Source organism: Centropristis striata, chromosome 15 (assembly GCF_030273125.1).
Source record: "Centropristis striata isolate RG_2023a ecotype Rhode Island chromosome 15, C.striata_1.0, whole genome shotgun sequence".
Classification (NCBI taxonomy): Eukaryota; Metazoa; Chordata; class Actinopteri; order Perciformes; family Serranidae; genus Centropristis; species Centropristis striata.
This window is the reverse complement of record NC_081531.1, coordinates 29665288-29687699: the sequence shown is the minus strand read 5'-3', so window position 1 is coordinate 29687699 and position 22412 is coordinate 29665288.

Genomic DNA, 22412 nt, shown 5'->3' with positions numbered 1-22412 from the left:
GGGATCCCCCTGGCAGGCACTGACTGTGGTGTCAACAAGCAGCTACTGATTACCAGTTTGGTGCAGATACTGATATAGTCGGCCCATAGCAAGGATCTGCACAAGAGGAGAAAGGTGAATGGAGGCAAAATGGAGAATGGGCTCCAATATACTAAGTAGGGATGTAGCAATACACACAAATCATGAGTAGAAAAGATTCCTTTGTTTCTCATACAAAAATGACGGAAGGCAGAAGTTGAGAGTTCACAGCGCTCACCATTTTTGTCTCATTTGTTATCTTCTGACCTATTTCATCTTCTGGCTCACCCATGGCTTCCAACAGACACAGTTGTGGCTCGTTCAGCTGCAGCATAGCCACCAGAGCTGAATGGTTTTCACTACATCATCATGTTTTTCAAATATAAGAGGGACTTAGAGAAGTCAGGTAAAGACTTTAAATGGATTGTAACCGATTATTATTGACATTTGCAATGAAATTGATATTTTAGCTACTTCCTTTGCAGTTGCTTGTGTTTTTAATTGTAGTGATGCCTTATTGGATTATCAGGATTGTTTCGTTTTAGTTGTAGTTGTTGTTATGGTGAATGTCTTTCTGTGTTTTTCTTTGTCTTAAACATCTGTGGACCTTGTTAGAAGTTGTCTTCTCACTTTAACATGTTATCCTTTGGATGTTTCTGTCTCAGAATTTGATGATCAAGATACTGTCTGCTATTGTTGTAAATCACTTTTTATATTTTAACTGTCACACATTTTTGTTGAGATTAAACTGTCTCAAGAAGTATGTTACATTCCTATATTAAGAATATTCTCAGTTTGTCTCGTTCTTTTTCTCTGCTAACTTGGTAAGCCTAACAGTCAAAACAACAAGAGTTGACATAGCATAAATTATACCATATTCTGCTGTCTCAAACCATTGATTGAGTACTAAACACGCTTTACCCATTAACTGAGCAGTAGAAACAGCATATTAATGAAGTGTACCAATCAAGCAAGTTCTTATATGACAGATATTTTCAGGAAAGCACAGGAAGGTAGATAGATGATTGAGGAAGCTACCACAACATGGTGATGTTGAGGGGAAGGCATGCAGGCGTGCTAGGTCTAAGAACAAAAAAAATTTTAATGTCAAAAGAATGAAGCGAAATCGTAAATTGATCAAACCTAGTTGGTGTGGGTGCAGCCCTTGGGACAACTGTGAAGTGGGGTTGGTTTGAAGACTGGAGTTCATTTGGGAGGTGTGGGGGTGCAGGACATGGTTAAAATGCTCAAATGGGATTTAATGACCCAAAATTTGTCCAGCAGCCAATAGGGGGGATGGTTGGCAGTGATTTGAAAGACGCATGAGAGTTAGGAGCCACAGAAGTCATTTGGCTCAGAGAAATAGACGAAAGAGGAGAAGCTATGAATTGGGAAGAAAGATTGCATGTGCTCAGGTAAATGGTGCAACCTGCTAAAATAAGGACAAAAACAAAACGGTATGAGATTTAGAGAGATTGGGAACAGAGAAGGGAGACAAATGGGATTTTGATACAACATGGCTTTTTGATCTTGGAGTAAAAGGTTGGTGAGTTGAATAAATGACTAGAGAAATGCAGAAACATCACTGGAGGACAGAGGCTTTGCAATTTCAAGGGGGTTGAGAACAAACCAGTGTTCATATGAGAATAAATGCTGCTACGATGGAGTAAATTTGAATTGTGGGATCAGACAAGTGTGTGTCTGGTGTTTAGAATATTATACTTTTTCAACAAGGTCAATAGAGGATGTTCTCCATGTGACATGACAAAGAAAAGCATTTGACAAGAAGCCATGGTTCATTCTTGTGGCGCAGTAATTACAGACTTATAGCTATGGTTTCTCCTTTGCCGAGTACTGTGGCTCCAATCTACCTCAACTGCTGAGCAGAACACTTCCTTTCTGCTACCCTCAATCAACGAACAGGAAGGAATGATGCCAGAGTGAGAAAAGGGTCAGGAAGAGCTGTCACCATTCCTGTCCACCCCAGATCCTATCTGTACTGAAGACTTTCCTCTGGGACTGAGGTCACACATCACCTCAACAGTTTGCTCCCATGAGATGTCACACTTCCTAAAACTCACCCGTAAAACCACCTCAGTCTATTGCTCCCTAGAGTACCATCTGTTTTATACAAAAAGACCTATTTTTAAAATAGTTTTTTTTTTTTTTTTTAGCTTTGCATTATTTTGCATTAGGTGACTCAGGTACTGCAGGTACACACAACACTTGTTAATATTGTCTGAATTAAGTTAGCCATGATGATTACATTAGTGTCATACCACAATGATAGAATAAGAATAATTACATGGCATATTGAAAGCAGACATTAACTGGATCCATCTACGTCTTCCAGTGCACTTTACTGATTACTTAAACAACGTAAACTGACCTAGATTGACTATAACAACACCAACTGTGAGCCAGCTAATTCATAAATAGACAATTATTGCTATGAGACACACTGTCAGGCATCAGCAACAACTGCTGTGGGCGGGGGGTGGAGTTGGAATAAATCGAGTATGGCTGCACCAGGTGCACCTTTTAAAATGTGAAACTTGTTTTTCATCCCCCCACAAACCCAAATTACTGTGTACAACTACATGAATAAGCACATCCTGTGACAATACAAAGGGCAGAAGTGCATGGTCACAGTTTGAGGATAATAGGGTTCATCTTGTGCCATTTCCTACCAGCATATATAGAAAACAGACACATTCACCCCCTATATCTATATCAAAATGAAGGTAGGGTTGATTTATTTTGTTTTTCTATAAACGACATGTGGGATTTGCAAATGAGTACATCATTGTAAGATGTTCAGCTGTATTTTAATGCTCACTGGATCCTTAGAAACTGTTTAGGGAATTTTATGTTAGAATCTGAAAGCTCCACATGTTTGTCCCTAAAGGCTGAATGTATGATTTTGGGTGCATGCTTTGCTTTTCTCTTTGCTCGTCAGAAAAAAAGCTGTATTGGCCTGTTATTAAGAAACTTAAGAAATCTTACACTTACAGTTAAAATAAAAAAATTAAATTAAATTAAAAAAAAATTACGGTAAAACCCTCCTTTCTTTATTTCTAACTGGTGTGGATTAAGCTATTCAGCCATTGTTTAAAAAAAGTTTTGTAGGTTGCACAACATATTACTGACATTGGAAAACTACAATTTAGATCTCAATGAACACTGTCACATTTTATCCTGTAAAAAATACAGCCCAACAAAACTCACAAATACTGGAAAATAACATCCATCTGAAGTCTGTAATTCTTGCTCAATACTCCAGATCTAAAAGCACACAAAGACATACATTCATATCTACTGACTATAGCAAGTAATAAGTGGATCAAAATCATGGCTGCTGAATTTTAACAACATTGCTGGAGCCTTGTCTGTGTTCTTGCAAAAATGCTGGGGATTGCACGACAAGCATGGCTTTAGAACACAGAAAACAGAAGCAAACAAGCATGATTGTAATCATCTTCAAAAATGGTGGCTGGTGCAACGCAGCACACAGATTAAGTACAGTAGAAGCAATCAGTGTAGCAATAAACCAGGCTTAAACTGAAATAAACCACTTCAAAAACTGTTTTGTGAAAACTGCATATTCTTGTATCTCATTTGACAAATTGCAATGCATGATGTGGTTGTTTTAAGTGAGTCGAATATCTAAGCATATGAAAAATAAACTATGTGAAAGAAAATGTACATAAAACACTTGCATGTCCACCCATGAAAAGTACTTTGACCTAATAAATTGAGTTTAATTACATTATATTTATAACAAAAATATAATACTTTGCTCATACATTTTTCATCTTTACCCTTTTTCTTAATAAAAAGCTCTGACTTATACAAAGTAACACCATAGAAAAATGCAATGTTGTGATTTGGTTTTCAAAATATTTGGCATTTTGTTTTAAGCAAGAGATGGCAAGCACTTCTGTTCTTTTAACTGTTGAGAAATCCCTATTTTGTCAATATACTTGGAAAGCCACACATCTTCTTAATGCCCTAGGTCTTCAGTTAGTGGTTGCAAAGTCTCAGCTTTCCAGGGAGGCTTTAATGCAATTCCAGGGCTGTTTAGGGACCCCAGTGTGTAGAAATCTTCAAATAAAATAGGCGCAAATAACACATTTTTATGGAATTTTACTTGAAGTTTTTACCTTAAACTGCATGGTATTAAAGTGGGCATGTATGCAGCAAAGAGACTTGTGGGTACTCAATATAGCAATTTTCTTTCAGATATCTGAAAATTGCCATGCTAGCTTTTCCCTGACTAAAATGACTTTGGAGCATTATTTCACCCCCTTCCGAACAAGACATCATGACATGGTTGATTGATTCCTTATCAAGGTGAAACGATGCAGTTTATATGGGGCCATTATAAATTTCATATAGAACCTGATATAGAGAGGGCAGAAAAGAGTAGTGGCAGCTTGTGAGAGCAGGTGCGCAAGAAAAAGTCACTGTAAATTGTAGGAGTCCAGTAATTGCATGCATGCAAGTGACAACACTGCATTTCGGAAATTTCGGACATTTCTGCCACGCTGCTAAAGGGCCATGAGGTAAGGACGAAAAGAATGGTGCAGTAAAAAAAATTCTGGTGCAGGTAAAAACAAATGTTGGATGTATTTTTAAAAGTTACATGCATGCAATATTTCAAGCCCTAGAGACAGAAACTGTTTACTACCCACACAACACTCTTAGCAGGGGGCTGGGAGATGGTATCATCAGTGCTTTTGTACTAAATTAAAGAAAAATACAGGCATTATTTTATATTTCTTGTTGTTTTCCTGCTGTTATACAGTAGGATGTAGTAGAGATTGAGCCTTTTCATATTCTGGTTAATTTAACAAAAAAAAGACACAGACTTAGCATCCTTTTGAAAAAACTTTGTGTTGACAAGAGGTTTGTGGGAATAATAAAAGACACTGAAGTTATAAATGTGAATGTTTTTCCCTCAAAAACACAAGTATAGACTTTATGTATACTCTCCTTTTTCGCCGCAATGCAGAGACTGTTTCTGTATTCCTAAAACTCCTGTGTAACATCCCACATTTCATATCCTCATGGGCTACAGTTATCACACATAGGAAGTGTACAATTTAGGGTAAACAGTTGTTCCACCAGCTGTCTCAGATTCTCCCTCACTGTCAGCATACTTACAATTAAGCACAGGCATCGACAGAAATGTGATCCTCAGTGTTAGGAATTGCTTGTGTAATGAGGAAGTCATGAATAATACAGTAACCAAGTAATAACGTAGTCATTATTAAGCCCTAATGCCCATTAGGAGCATGTCTTCGTTCCAGCACTGCGTAATGCAGCTAATGCTGACCAAAAGGCTCCCAAGCAATGAGCAGACATTGTCCTGACCTGCTTTCTTCACTCATAACAATACGCCTTATTATATCCACTTCTTTTTCCTTTTTGTCATTGATTGATGGAGATTTATATCACTTATATTCATATCCAGTTATTCAAAGCCTCATTGTTCCCAGATATGCCGTGATAAATGATGCACATTCTCTCACTGCTTTCATAATCATATTTTTCTTTCACTTTTATCCAACCAAATGCAGCCATTGCAGTAATTGTGTACAGATCCACTCCAAACACATAAACACACAAAATGCTTCAAGAAGTTTTAGTCGCTGTGCTTTAAAAAATAAAAAGCATTGTTTGACATGCAGATCCTTTGATATTTGACATGGAGCAGACAGAATGAAAGCTGCTAACTTCAATGAATATCTTCTTTAACTGTGCAGGAAAGGGGACTGGGTCTTGGTATTTTTCAAGGGCTGTGTGGGACTGGGGAGTGACTACTGATGACAAATGTAGTTTCTGACCTCTCGGATTGATATGCGACTTCACAGCATTCGGGTCTGCTGCCATGGATACTAGGTATGGCATCTAACCAGAGATCAATATAATTCAGGTCCCAGCACCCAGTCAGTCATTAATCTTAACATCAAACATGTCAGTCGCTATACAGCCTCAGAGAGACATTATCCAATGAGGCATGTACTAATGAACAGGGATATAATGATAGACAGAACGCTAGCAGGCATATTCCTCCAAACTTCTTTGCAAGATTCATTTACATTACAGAGGCTTTGGTATAAATCACTTCCAGAGAGCATTTTCAGTTTTGATCTTATGTGCATTTTTTTTCTGTGCTCCCACTGTCTTAAGCATCTTTCTCCCTGACTTATTCCTGGGAAAACCTTTTAGCCACTTCTAGTCTTTTTCACCATTCAGACATGCAGTACTTTCAGAAACAGTTGCGTCTTGCACCATTTTACACATGATGTGATTTGCTGGACGAGATGGGGCAAAAGTTAGTTAGGCTAACAATGTCAACCATCATAAAACTAGGGTCGCTTTCACAACCCCAGTCCGCTTGGTTTGTCCGAATCAGAGTGAAATTGATACATTTGGTTGGTTTCGTATTTAGTCTGGTTTCTTTCACAGTGCAGAAATGTAAGAGGACCAAATAAAACAAAAAGATTTGCAGAGGGGCGTGTACGAGGGTGGAGGGCTGGAAATCTACTCCCACTAGCATTTCTGATTGGTTGAAAAGTTGGCGATGAAAAATGTAAACACGGAAATAAACAAAGCAACATGGAGCCGAGCGCAAACCGAGTATGTTTGATTCTACCAGCCGTAATCTGCTCTGGTGTTCACCGAACTAATGTGGAGAGAAACGCTCAGAAGGAGCTCCTGTTGAGGCTGCGGGTCGTCAACAATGTGTTGATCCATTATTTCCACAGACGATGTGCTGCGATCAGACAGCTGTAGAATCAGAGAAGGAGAGCCTTGATGCTTCTACCACCATCTGCTTCTATCACCAAGGCAAATATTAAGTTATTTTGAGCAACATGTTGATAATTCTGCAATGACAAATTAGCGTTTTGGTTCACTTCCTTTAATTTGGTCGGATTACGTTCACAGTACAATCGCACCGCATTAGACCCTCTTGCAAGATGTCTGGGACCGGTTGTTTTGGTCCACACCAGAGTACGATTGGAGCGTTCACAAACAATCAAATAAACTACTACCAGAGTTCAGTTAAAACAGACAAAATTTTGGTTTGTAAAAGCGCCTCGAGAAGAAGAAGACAAAGAAGACAGAGAAGTTGACAAAGAAGACAAGGACAAGGAGGACAAGGAAGACGAAGACGCAAACAAAGGCTAAGACGCAAACAAAGGCGAAGACGTGGCGGGAGGTGTCTCTTATTGATTTTAGGAACTTGGTAGTCAAGGGGCTGTTCTGTCACTATAAACAAACTGGTGATGCTTGTCAAATCACCCACGAAAGCCTCGGCATAAATACTAAACCGTTACCAATTTGCAGTTGCAAATATTCACATGATAAGCAGTGTGATTAATTGCTCGGCCAGCTTTTCGTTACACGGTGTAACCCTTTACCTGATTGACCCTGTATATAAAACAAAACTATAGCAGCACTTTCCCTGAAAAAGTCTTGGAGGTGGAAAATTGGTGGTACAGCCTTTCCTCAATATCGATGCTTCCATCATACATGAATCCATGCAGGAAATGTTCCTGAACATTTCTGGGATAGACTCCTTGTAAGAAAGGAGCTATATAGACTATACACAGGCTAAATGTCCTCATTGACAGCATGATTCAGATTAAAATATGGTTGTCATGTATTTCACATGTGGCAGATGTAAGTACATTTTTCAGACTATTATTTACAAAGCAGCAAATAGGCAGTTTTAATGGCGGACCATTCACGGACTCATGTGCTATAGTATATGCACGACACAAACCCATAGTTAAATGCATTTGACATAATAATCAGTTCGGAAAGCTAGACTGCTTATACTCAGAATAGCTGATATCGTTCTCTACCAACTGCTTTGTAAGATAAATTAGAAAAAAAGAAATTAGAGTCTTATTTTTTCCCCTAAGTAATAAAGCATTTAAAGTTGTTTCTGACAAACTGTCAGTCCTGACAAATTAAAGCACAGTCATAAAAACAAACCAAAATAGATATAATCTTAATCTTCTTTGGTTCTACATACACATTAACTTTCCTCTGGGAGTTTATAACTTCTTATAGCCTTTGTAGTGGAGGTTTGTTTTACAACTCAGTTCAGATTATACTGAGTACACATGCTCACTATCTATGGCATAGATAGTGAGCATGTGTACTCAGTATAATAATAATTAAGTTTTTATATGCCATAGATTATATGGCATATAACAACTTCATCTAGCACTGATACATTTTGATTATGGGAATTGTAAAGCTAAAGTTCTGTGTTGGAACAAGTATTTGGTTTACCCAGTACTTTATTACAATATGCGAATACACTGATACACTGAACATAAATTAAACAATTCTTATGTGATGCTTAAACTAGAAATTGATGTTCATACCAATCAGTTTGTTTTTAATGTTTAATGTTGTGTGAAACTTTATAGCAACCTAGGATAATAGTGTTCTTCAAGTAGATATGATTACTAATTGGATAAACATAGGAATTAAAAACTTTAACAAAGCAGACAGTTGATGAGACTCTAGAAGGCTTAGAGTGGAGAGGATACTTTATTTCCCTATCCACATAAGAGCGAAACTGATATCTTGTTGATCATTTGCCATCACTGTAGGGTAAAATAAAAATTAATTAGTCCTTTTTTTTGTGCGGTCACAAAATATTTTCCGACAGAGAAGTAAAGATGTAGTCATGTTTTTCTACACATACTCAGGTTGCTTAGTTAAAGCCCTCTGAGGTCGCGAGAGCATCTCACTCATGCTGTTCTAGCTCTGAGAGAGCTGTGTGAGCCCCTGTGCTCTTGGCATAGTTTTCTTCACAAAATGTAAACACCTGCATCACTGCTGTGCTCCAACTAATTAAAACTCTGTCTGTCTAATGAGAGCCGTGCCTGTCAGGCCCCTCCACACACTCAATAAATCACCGTTCTTCAGCCCTGCTTTATCCCGCCGTACGGAGAGGGATGTGTGTGTCTCTAAGATATATGCAACTCAGATACTCTCTCCTGCATTCTTGTTTGTTCTCAGCCTTCTCCATGAGAATTCATTGTCTTCTTCGCTAGATCCACTGAGTCATAACATGGGCAATGTAGAGTGGCAGCCCAAACTAAATCTTCTCTGTTGGTGGCCGTGGTTACTAAGCACGATTTCCCTAGATCATAGACACAATGAGACAGCTCATATAACCAAACTGTAACTGTCCACCTCAAAGGCATACCATGAAAAGATAAGAAAATAATTATTATGTAAAATAATTATTGTGCAGTTTCAGTGATCAGTGATGACTCTAAATCAAAACAAAAGTGCAACCTCCACCGCTTTTCCAAACAGCACCACACACACACACACACACACACACACACACACACACACGGAACCCATTAAGCCACACAAAAGCTATCAATTCTCAAATGGTTTAGCACCGAAAAGGAGGAGGAAATTTACAGTACACTGGGTGACCAGAACAATAGAAATCTGTATACATGTTAATGCGATTTGATACATTAGTCCTGTAATAAATACTAAATTAGTAATATTTTATGGTGTCACAACCATGTAGGCTCTAGCTCTCACAAAGCACAGATCCAATACAAAAGCTGAATATTTTTAAGTAAGGTATTGTTTATTGCAGTTGTACTGCTGTGATATGGTATTGTATTGCATGGTACAGATATTTACAGTGTATTTAGATATAGTTATAAACTCACTGGTGCAGCATGATGTGTGTGCACAAGGGAACACAGTTTACACTGAAGCACAGTGAGGGTTTTCGACTGTGTGGGATACAATTTATATCATTTCAGGGTGCAGACAATGATCAATGCTTATATAGAAGGGAATTCTGATTACACAATTGATTCGAGTGTGCAGTTTTCCTTCTCCTTGTAGGTGTGGTAAAGGCCTCACAAAGCACATTTTGTTACCATTTGCTTGGATATTGTGTTGCTGGTAACCCTATCATCATGGCTGCGTGCATCTGTCAATCTTAAAGGAACTTTCACAGACGATGATGGACATTATCTTCCCAGCAAAATTGACCTTATTGGCCTTGTGAGGAAAATTGATACTATTTTCAGTGCCCTCCAACAATAAGAGCAAAGTTAGATATATCCATGGTTTCTCAAAAATAAACAGTAAAAAGGTATTGGAAACATAGTATGATCTATTTGAGGTTAGCTTTAGGCATCACATTTTTCTTTTAAAGGTAATGAGCCATTAGAGCATTTTGGACCAGTACTTTTTTTTTTTTAACTGCTGAAGTGAAAGGAGTGAAAGGATTAGAGGAGCCATTCAGTCACCCAGGAGAGTCATGGTTAAGTATCAGATTATCTGTCATTGGACAAAGCAGTGAATATGTCTCAGTTGAATGGAATAAGTGCAACTGAAAACTAACTTCAAACCAATTACTGGCAATAACAATGTCACATTTGAAGTGACCCTCCATTACATCAGTAAGCAATCTTCAATAAATGGCACTTGGAAATCTGCATTATGAAGACCTGTCTAAACTGGTGGCTTTATAGTTCCAGTTTTCAGTCTTGCACGCATAGGACACATGACAAATATGAATCTATTCTAGTTAACACAGATGTCTACACAGACTGTGCATTACACACATAGTCACCAAACGGAATGTGTTTTTTACACTTTTATTCAGGGTTTATCATTTTGGAAAGAATATCTCATTGCAATTATTTCGACTGTTATATCAATTATAATAAGAATCAAAGTATTGAAGTGTAAACTCAGTTTTTCATTAATATTCATTTTTTTCACTTAAAATATATTAAAACGTGTTATTCCTATCCTTTTTTTAAACTGTGGAATATGGTTTGTGGGCATATCTGTGCACAACAACACCTAATTCAGTATATTGTATATTGACAGCTTTTTGCCTTGATCAAATATTGCAATTTGACTACTGTATTAGTACATATAGTGTTTTCAATACATTTCAGATGTATTGTTCCCACAACCTCTTCTCTTTTTTCTTTTATTTAAAGTGTGTAACTAGTGATTGTGTGTTGGCCTTCAAGCACTTGTGGGTGGACTCCACAGTTACTGTGCCTGATCCTGTGTAGGTATTGATAGAACACCGGAGCTGTTGCTGTGCAACTGACATGCTGCTATCACTATGCAGCCTGTCTAGACATAGAACAAGATGTATAAAAGCATAGAGGGACTGCAAGCCAGAAGGGGTGAATGAGCGATTACTGTAGAAATAGGGCATAGGGAGAGTGAGGAAAATGTCCATCCAAGGACAAGCTGTAAAACATTTGGAAAATTGAATTGTTTAAATTTTCATAAGTATGCCATTAGAAGCAAATTAAGGTCCATATAGTCTGAGTGAAAAAGACACAGAGGAAGATGCTAATGAATTGACCCGCTGTATTCTTCGGCTCCTGGGGTCGGAGTTTTGTCAGTATCCAAGACACTTTTCGGTGAATCACAAATTAATCTGCAGAAGTTTTCATTAGTTTTCACTGGTGCACATTTTCTTCTTGACCCCAATGAAACACAGCTCCAACCAACACTGAGTTCCCCTTGCATTATGCAGCAAAGAGGATCTACTGAACATGGTAAAGCCACAACTTATTGCAAAAGTCTCAGAAGCTACCAAATTGGTTGGTATAGCAGCAGAGAAACTCTTTGCAAGCTCAGAGTCTGTTTCAGAGCTAAAGATAAAATTAAGGAACAGCTAACAGCCATACAGCCCGTTAACAACCCACTGTGACATCATGGCAATGCTGGTAGGAGTGTGTAGTGTCCCCTTTTATAGATACCATCTGGCCAATGGGCCATAAAGCTAAAAGAAAGAATCCTTCATACTAACCTAATTTAACAGCTTGTTTGGATGCGATAGATTCCAAAGTCTACTTGCCCTCATTTTAGCAAAGTGCTCCAAAACTGATGGCACAGATAATGATTTATAGGTGTTATAGGTGAAAAAGAAACGTTTTATGTATGCTATGTTCCTGAAAGCAAGAATTTAAACTTGATCAAGAAATTAGCATTATTCGCCAGCTACTTGAAAGTCACGGCACAGCTCATAGCATAAAGCCAAGTTTACAAAAGCCAAGCCAACCATAAAGACATGGAACCTGCTAAATACAGGGGTGAGCTCAAAAACACCCTGGGAATGTTTCATCACCACCATGTTTGCATTTTGCCTCTCTGACATAAATGCACCACGGCCTCACTTTATGATGAGAAGTAGTAAATTTACCTGGGATACGCAGCCAACGTATTTAGGAGAATGAAATACCTCATAACTTAAGAGCCAGGACTCTATAACAGCTCTATAATAATGAACCCAAGAAAAGAGCCAAGGCTCCAAGTTAATACATCAAAACAGCTTAGACGCAGGCTTACGCCAAGATGGCAATTATTTATGCATCCAAATCACTTACTGACAGTGAAGTCAATATATTAAAAGTCTATGCCCTGTTTTAACTCAGTTTTATCCAGCTAATGTTAATGATGGTTATCATTTTTATTTATGATATAACTTAGTAAATGTGTCATTTTTGTGGGAAGACCTGATACAAGTTAATTCGGGTTTCTTGTCTCTACCTGCGCAATTTGTACACATATTTAATGCATGTTTTTATTTTACTTCTTCTGATAAAGAAAGAAAAATTGGCAGCCTGAGAAAGAGCTTTATGCTTTTTTGTTTGCCTTGACATTTTAGAGGTCTTAAATTAGAAATTCAGCATCTAAATGTCTTTATATTGTCTGAATAATATCTGAGGTGGTCTGCTATCATTTTGAAGAGAAATTGGTATGTGGAAACAAGAAGTTTCTCAATGACAGTGAGGTGGTGTGCTGTCATTGTCAGAGTCACTGTCAAGTCAGAATAGCCTTTGAAAGTGTATTCTCTATTATTAAGTTTGACTAATTATTCAGATTTTTTAAAACTTTTTTATCTTGTGGCATATTTTGCAGAGATGATGTCAACACAGGACAATGCTTTGTGTGTGTGTGTGTGAGAGAGAGAGAGAGAGAGAGAGAGAGAGAACAAGTCTCCTGCATTAAACACAGACTGCTCTTATGCATAAATTATTAAAATGTGCAATGAAAATCTTGATATAATGATATGATCACCTGCCATATCCCACATAAAATGCTACTCGGCTGTCTGATATATTTCATACATGATCCCCCCCTGAGCACATGTACTCCTTAATACATTTTACAGTTCGCACACATCTATTTTTAGCCGCAAAAGTGAATGAAACACTCACACTGCCAAGCACTGGGATGTGAAGATCAAGAGATCATTCTATGCATTTGCCTCCCACTCTTCTTAGAAGTGGTAATGAAGAGGCAGTGCACTGTTTTGGAAAGGGGAAGAGTTCTCAATAAAAATCAATAATTAGTTGTATGATGAAGTCATGTGGGAAAAAAACTGCAGTACACATGCTTTTTGAATAGTTTGCTCGTGCAGAATATTCTGATACAAAGTAAGTATGAACTGTTTGTTCCTGATTTCCAGCAAAACGAGTCACTGGTTTAACAAATACTGTAATGGTTTCAGTTGTATGGAATTGTGCAATTTCTGCATCCCGACCATGAAGGTAGAGCTGAATATAAATGTATAGCATATAATTGCTTACTCAGAACTGAAATGATTAGTAACTTCAGACAGTTGATCAATTAAAAAATATTCAATAACTGTTTCGATAACATACTAATTATTAAATAATGAAATTAAAGAATCATATCAAGCATTTGCTGGTTTCAGGGTTTTTTTTACTTTTGTACATGAAGGTTCAACTAGGATGATGGAAAAGACCCTTTGGCCATAACTTCTTTGATTACTGAAATCAAAATCCATAATCAAAGGATTTCACAACCCAAACCCAGCCATCATTTACCCCTAGCCCACTGTAATTATAGACAACACAAACCACAGCATAAATAAAGGGTCTTGCAGTGCATCTGGACAACAACAAAGGCCACGAGGTCACAGCAATATGTCTGTCAATCAAACAGCATGGTGCTCAGCACAGATTGGGTTTAATAAAGCCCAATGACTCATGTATTGAATGGGATAAGACTCCAGTGAAGCATCTGTTCTGGATTACCAGGCTTTGTTCCAAGAGTATTCAGCAAGGGACTTTGCTGAAAAACATTTTGGTGTAAGCATGCTTTAAAATCACCAGATCATCTCTGGACTGCAGATAAGAACAACAAAGTAGTAGGTGCATCCTCACACAGGAGTTGCTTTTATTGTATTACAATTTATCATTTTTTAAAGAACTAAATAATGTATCCCTCACTAAAAAAAGGATCTATTAATCAATTAGAAGTTATTATTAGCAGAGCAGTTATATTTGTCTCTCCCCAGGACATTTGAGAATGACAGGTCTTATTTTTTAATATTGTTGCATTTCATCAGATGCAATAATCAGACAAACAACACAAGATAAATTATATATTGGCCATCCTGCTCTCCAGATACCAGAAGGGGTACCACCATTTAAATTTTAAATCTAAAATAGATTGAAATTAGATTTCGCTTTTATTTATTGAAATTTAAAGCAGGATTGGAAAAATCTTTATTGTGGTATACATTCCAGGAAAAAAATCACACTTGCCAAGATTTTTTCAAAGAAACTTTTGAAATTTTAAATGACCCTTGTTAGGACATATAACTAATGATGTGTTGATCTTTACAAATAAAGACTTAATAGTCTAGCCATGCATCCATGACTCTGAAATCAAAGTGTAGTTGAACAGTGGATTTGGAGAATCCTGACGCCCCTAAACATCAGCACTGGTCAAACACTACTACAGATTACATTGCTAATCATCAGTAATATTGTGCTGTGTTTGTTTGTTTGACCTATACTGCTGGGTGATATTAAAATGTCATATCATATATATTTTTCTATCACAAAAACAAGCTGCTGAGCTACTTTATTGCAATATAGATGTCATTTGAACAGGACTTTACATTCTGATCCTTGCAAGTGTGAAGCAGTATCTCTGTATATATATTTCGGTACAATGTCTTGAGGTAAAATAAAAGTTGCCTTATGAAATATTGAAGTATTTAGCTTTGCGTGATCTCTCTGGTACTTAACAGAAACAAGTGCATTGGATGGCAATATCTTTCTCTATATACTGTGTTGCATGGGCCGTTCTTTACAACTGCTCAGTGGTTCTTGTCTTTTCTCACATTATTAATTTATTCTCTAGGTAGCTGAGGTCACTCTTCAGTACTGCACAATGCTGATACTTCTACATGACCTGAGAACACATCTATATTTTATTAATAAAGCTGTTTCATGAAATTAGATTTCCAAGGTGATTTAAAAAAATAGTTTTGCAAGACTACATTTAACATAAAAAAAAAAGGTTTTTAATAAAATCCGAGCAGAAGTGATATACTAAATATGTTTTATCCTTTACAAGAATGTGATCCATGGTTAATGGTAAACTTTTTTTTGTAATCATGATTGGAATTTCATTAATTCTTGAATGAGTCTGAATCAGTATTTTCAAAATTCAATGCAAACCAAGAAGTCCAATTATATGGTCAGGCTGCTTTAGAATGCAATTTATTTCAACTAGATTTGACTTTAGCCCATATATTGTAACATATCAGAGGTTAATTCCCTTGAAAAGTACGTGACCCTTTCATTTCACTATCAGCAGATCCAACAGTGCTACAGAATCACCTTCATAGAAGAATAACAGATGTAAACCTAATCAGTTAGGAAGTAAAAGTGTTAATGTCCCGTTTTGATGAGGACTTAAGAATGACAATACCAGGAGAGTTAAACATAACTGTTCAATCTAGCGTGTTGTAGCTGCTCTTCAAGCGTTTTATTTGCCTCTTATGCAGGCAAAGTGAGTAGAAGCATTCAGTGTTTTACCAGAATTAACTAACAAATGGACAGCTTTCACATGCCAAAGAACACAGTTGGGGTTTTGTGCTAGTTCCAAAGAAAGTATGAAGATTGGAAGAGACGGACAATGAGCGCCAACCTCTTTTTTTATAAACAATCGGTGACTGTGCAGCTTTAATGTGCATCAGTACCATGGGTGTTTTTTCAGTATTATTAATTCATTCACATAGGGATGTTTTGAAATCAGCAGTTCTCAAAGTTGGCTGTTATTTATAGCTTCAGGTTAGTGGTATTCAAATTTGACTGAAAATTGAAAGGTGAGAGGTGAGAGAAATATCTATGAAAGCTACATAAGCTGAAAGCTTCATAAATTCAAATAACAAAAACAGTCCTTTATGTTTTACATTAATCTGTGCTATGTTTGCAGTTTAAATGTAATGGTTTTATCCACAGTATAGTGAGTAAAACGTGTGGAGATTACCGAGAGATCACAGTGGTGATTGGATTTATAATCATTTGTGTTTAAACTGACACCCCAAGTTTGTGTCCCTTTTATAAAAGGTGTCAGTGTTAAAGTTTTTTTCTAACAAAATGCATGCTGTGTGCATGTGCATGCTCTGTCTCATTTAGCATTCCCACTAGGATACACTTCCATCTGCTTCCAGAGTGGCTTCTCACGATGCAATAAACACAGGGCAATCAAACGTAAACATTAGAAAAGGCGAGGGAAACTGAGTTTAAATAGTCGAGTGCAGGTACACCTTGGTTCTACCGTATGTATTATTTGTAAAAGTGTGTTTTCTTTGCCATAAAGGGACTGAAACTTAAGTTGGACTATACACATTTACATTTTAACAATAACCTTCTTAATACAGTGGCAAGAGCTCCAACTGAAGTGAGAGACACAGAGTAGTGTATTAAGCCCTAAATCCAGCTACTTTCCTATAACCAGCCAAGTCTGACTCAAGACTTTCTCTATGAGAATAATACATTCTATATTGTATGATATTGACTTACTGTTCCAGAAAGAAGGGGAAAAGGCTTCCTGTTCCCCAAACAGTGGTTACAAAATAATGACGATCATACAATGAAGACATTGGCAGTTGTGCTGCTGTTATCTGGAGGAAGAAACAATATATTGATTAAAACCCACAGACAACTCAATGATAGGCGAGTGTATGCCCTTCTCTCCTCCAGCTTATCAAAAATGAACTCAAAAACACATTTGTCTCTTCACTGTTTAATAAATGGTTCATGAGAAAATAATGTTGTTTTTGTTTACTCCACAATACCTTTTGTCTGCTTTTGCCAATCAGAGGCTAAACTATTATTAGTGTCCCAATAAGTGGCACTAGGGTAATAACTGAAAGGTGCTTTTTACTAGCTCACATTCAGAACACACACTTTTGTTTTTTGTTTTTTCAGTTTTTCATTTCTTGGAACTTAAAATCACTGTCATTTATCATGGACATCTGCACAAATCTACTGCATCTACAATAAACACTGATTTTACCTCAGTAGCTTATTTCTAACATTTGTTCTTGACATGACTAATTTGTCTTCATGACTTGTGACAGCACACAAAATAACGATTTGATAATTGCAACATAACATTTTTAGCATGCCATGGTTTTGAGCACGATGAAAGACTCATGCACAAAACATAAACATGCAGTTTGATCTCAAAACTCCAAACTATCTAATAGCACAAAACTTCAAAGGTGCAAGTCACAAGGAGCCGAACTGACCTAAAGTTCAGGTTATTGAAGTAATTCCAAAACAACCCGGGTGTGGGGGAGTAGCAGACTCAAACATCTCCTCCAGCTGGAGACCTATTCGTTGGAAACCCTCAGGGCAGCTTTTTCTCAAGGCCAGAATGCGGGAGTTTGCTTTTTCTTGTGATTTCATTTCTGTTTGGACATTAGAAAATGTGACCATTTGGGTATGTGACTTCTTTTAAGTAGCTCATTAAAATAGAATTTAGCTTGCATGCAGAGATATTTAAGGATAAAAAAAAAAAAAAAAAAAGCAATACCGATGAAAACATGACCTGGGTGGCATGACATTTACCCACACAACTTTATGGTCATATATAACATAATTTGTAAGAGATTTGGCAGATACACACCATTGCCCCTGTTAAAATGTTTTTTTTTTGTTTTTTTTGTCTTGCTCTGACACATCATTTTTTAGTCTGGGATTTAACAATGTTATCAAAGATATTCATAGTGCAATGTCCCACTCACAGTACCTCACCTTGTCATAAGTGTATAATGGAGACATTGTGATGCGACCTGAGGTTCAACCTGTTTCAGAGTCCCACAGCTTGTGTGACATGTGACAAAATAAATCCCACTGCACTTCTTTCAAGAAAGCCATATAAATAGATTTAGAGAGGAGAAAGAAGATTGCCTGATGATTGCCTGATGGGATGTTAACATCAGGTAGACAAGCGATTTATTGTACCATGGAGAATTCATTGTGGACCTCACAAGACAGGAGATATACGGTTTGTTTTTGCTTTCAGCTACAAAGCAAAGCTGCCAATGTCGTTTTCTCCAACTGTACTTTGGAAAGACACAATGAATCAGTCATCACTGTCCCTTAGCTCAATCCAAGCTGTCAGCGTCCATGAAAGAGTAAATGAGTTATGGGAACATAAGCATGAGCAAGTATTGTGAAAGCAATCATCACTGGCCAAAGAACCATCTCTTGAAAGGGGCTTTAGGAGGCAGTGATGTGTTGCTTTACAGGCTCAAATATATAGAGATTAAAAATAAGTATAGAAGCTTCAAACACTTGTTGGTTCAATTCATCTGCAAATCCAAGGGGATGGAGCAGCTAACAGGCGAAAGAGAGCTGTTGCTGCATGGGTGAAGCAAGATGGAGACAGAATTTTACTTTAATGCAGACAATAGCATACAAGAAAATACTTAATGTTGCTCTGTATAACTGTTGCAACATTGATAAGGAAATAAAGACAAATTCATAATCTAAGCTGCTTTATGATGACCCATTCACAAACACGTCTTTGTCTTTCAGAGTGAAATAACCAGGGCTTTATTGTCAAACCTTCTACTTCATGAAATGACACACTGAGCTGCTTATTATAAATACATACTGCGTGAACATATGGAAATTCAGAAAGTGTTACTGCAGGTTATTCATGTCTGTCAGGTTCTGATCTAAAACCTCAACTGCCTGTACCCCAACCTGCTGATCATAGGAATTATGGTTAAAGGGAATAATGATATGGAGCGATGGGCTCCAGTGAGAAGTCCTCACCCTCTGGCAGAGCCCCATGGAAACGCCCCAAACGCTGTACGGATTCAAACATATCAGGGATTATTGAGAGACCTGAGAACAAGGTCAAAGACTTGCAGAAGAACACAGAGCAAGTTAAACTTAACTTCCACTTCATCCCCGAGGCTCTGAAAATACTTAGGAGATAGTTGAGGCAGGCTCTGTTGAAAGCTCCCCCGCCGGCACGCAAAGCTTTACTTTTGATGTTAATTCCTTGAAAGCTGTTTCTTTAGCTGGGGATTAGTGCATGAAGAGCTAGGCTTACCATGCTCTGGCTAATAAAGATGAAACATCTAACACAGGTACTCGTACATACACTCGCCTGGGAACAGTGCCTATAAAGTTGCCTTAATTATGGGGAACTCACTTCGCTTCAGTAACTATAAGAATAGAACGACATTTGTACTTTAAAAATACTGTGGTATTAAATGTTGGAAATCCTTTGTATTCTTTAGACACAAGTCTTGAGGTAAAATAATGAGTATATAGCCACATCGCTTTCTCAGCTCATGCGATCAAAGCTGCCTGTATTTCACAGTATGCTCTCAGCCTCTCCAGCTTAGGCCTCTTTTCCATACCGCAAAAGACTGACAATTATGAAGTGTGTCCATTACAGCTGCTGATTAGCCTCCATGTCTGTTCTGGCTTGAGCGACTGTTGTAGCTAATGATTCTGTGGCAGCGTGCATAGAAAACCGACACCACAATTCATCTGCTCGGCCAAAATCTCCATGATTAATAGGTGTTTCACAAGAACATTCGCCCCTTTTGAATATTTGAAATGGTTCTCCCCATCACCGAGTCTCTGCTTTGACAGTTTAAGAAGTAAATTAATCAATCCAATCACTGCATCCATCCTGCTTTCAAGTACAATAAATGGCTTTCCTTTCATCACTTACTTGGCTATTGTCCAATAACTAATACCAGGATGATTAATTCCAGTGACCTTTATTTAATTAAAGGTATAGGTATTATTGAACACCACAGTATATATATTGACAGGAAGACAATATCAGCTAATTATCTCAATAAGCGGTATAACCTGTGCCGTGCATTAAATTTGCAACGCTGAAACAATTTATACTAACTGTAAATCAAATCCCATTTCACAATTCAGCTTAATGGAAATTCATTAGGTGCTAGACCACACTCTTCTTCTACAGTAAATGTGGCTCTGTTTATTCATTCTCTGATCATCCTTGCCACTTATGTCCTATGAAAACCATTTTACAAGGTATACTTTGATTATGGATAAATCTATGACCCAGTTTGCTCTTATGGGAAATGCATTAATATACTGTCGTCACGGTTGTCAACTCGCATACAGTTATATCATACGGAAGGAAGGCACAATTATGTTAAAGCCAATGAGGTCTGTAAGAGGGTGGTAAATCTTATCTATCTAATCTATAATGATATGGCTGGAAAACAAATTTGCCCCACTTGTCATCATGCATATTTTGTCTCGTTAAAAAAAAAAAAAAAACACATTAAACATCTGCATAAAAGACTCTCAGGGAAAATGGCCTCTGAAGTTCCTGTCAAGTTGTAAATTTAAAAAGCTGTTAATTAAACCATTCATTTCCTTGTTTCATGGGGCTAAATTGCCTCACTGGCAAACATCCCCTTAGAGTTTAATAGTCTATGTTGTAATTACTGATTGTCAACAATACTGTCCTTGCATAATTGTCCCAACTTTGTCTCTGTGGGTAGCAAATCTAACATCAGGTATCATTGACGTTGTACTGGCATTTTATATTCTATGTTGTACTATTTCTGAATGCTCAGGCACAGTGAAGAAAAGGTGATTCACCTGTATATAGATGACTTAGAGTCCATTTCCTGAGGGCTCAAAAGGAAAACATAAATCATCACCCTTTCTGTCACTATAAATGGGCTCTTTGGTGCAATTTCACCATGGAAGTCAGGTACATTTAGCTGGTTCACTTAGTGCCCAAAGCCAAATTTAAGATTGAACAACCCCACTCCACTCCCTGGCACCCAGCCTTTATTAGTCATTTCCAGTTAAAATCTTGACACAATAATTATCTTCAACCCTTACTTTAACATATTCAGTGTGTGGCACACATACTGTATAGCCATGCATAAGAACCATTCACGGGGATGAAATGTGAATTTTCTGTATTTTTACATCCACTGTCTGGAGGGTGATGGTTTATATTTTCTTTGACACCTCAGGACTTGGACCCAAATGGCATTTTTTACTAGAGTTTACTAGGGTAAATTCCCAGAAACTTTCCATGGGAAGTTAAGCTGGGGAATTTTGGAAATATTAATTTTGGAAATATTCCCCCCCGAAAAAAAAGAAATTTCAAGAGATTTATTTGTTAGTAAAACTTTATCAAGTTGTACAACTTGAACAATCATTTCTTTTTATTGAACAGCAAAAACGTGATAAAATAAAACATGTTGAGTAAAATATTACTCCCCCCCCCCCCCCCCCCCCCCCCCGCTCGAGAAATCCCCAAAAAGTCCCATTTAATATGTCAAATGAAAACAAATGAAGAGTCCCTCTTCCTTCAAAAAAGTCCCATTCAACATGTAAATGTTGAATTGAACATGTGATGGAGGAATGCACAGTGCATGTAGGGGGCGTGGCCTCAGCAGCCCTGCAGTAAGCAGTGTGCTATGTGCATGTGATTGAGGAATAGCAGATATTCAAGTGTACTTACATGAAATCTGGTTGCTTTAGTAAAGAATATGCTTAAATATATTTCAGTTCCATGTTAAGAGCCAACCTTTAATTTCGTAAATTCCCTGTTTATTCCCGTTTATTTCCACAAATTCCTGTTAATTCCCATGGAAAGTTTCCAACTTTCCAAATTTTGCAACCCGATATGGGATGAATGAAAACTGTCATCTACTTTGATTAAGCCTAAGGACTATCAACCAATGATATTCCTGTTTTTTTCCCCACAATATTAGTAGAAACATTTTTCTTTAAACAAACACAAAAAGCTGTCTGGTATAACCTGAATTCCATAACTCTGAACAGAGCACTTTGTGTGGAGATTGAAGTGTGATAATGCAACATTAATGCAAACAACACTTTGCATTAATGTTGGGGGAGAAAAAATACCAAATGGCTTTGACTTGCTTTCAAACTGAATATAAATCTAGTTTTATACAAAGTACTGTACAGCTGACATAATTTTTGGATTCTTGTAATTATTTTATTTTCCAATAGTCT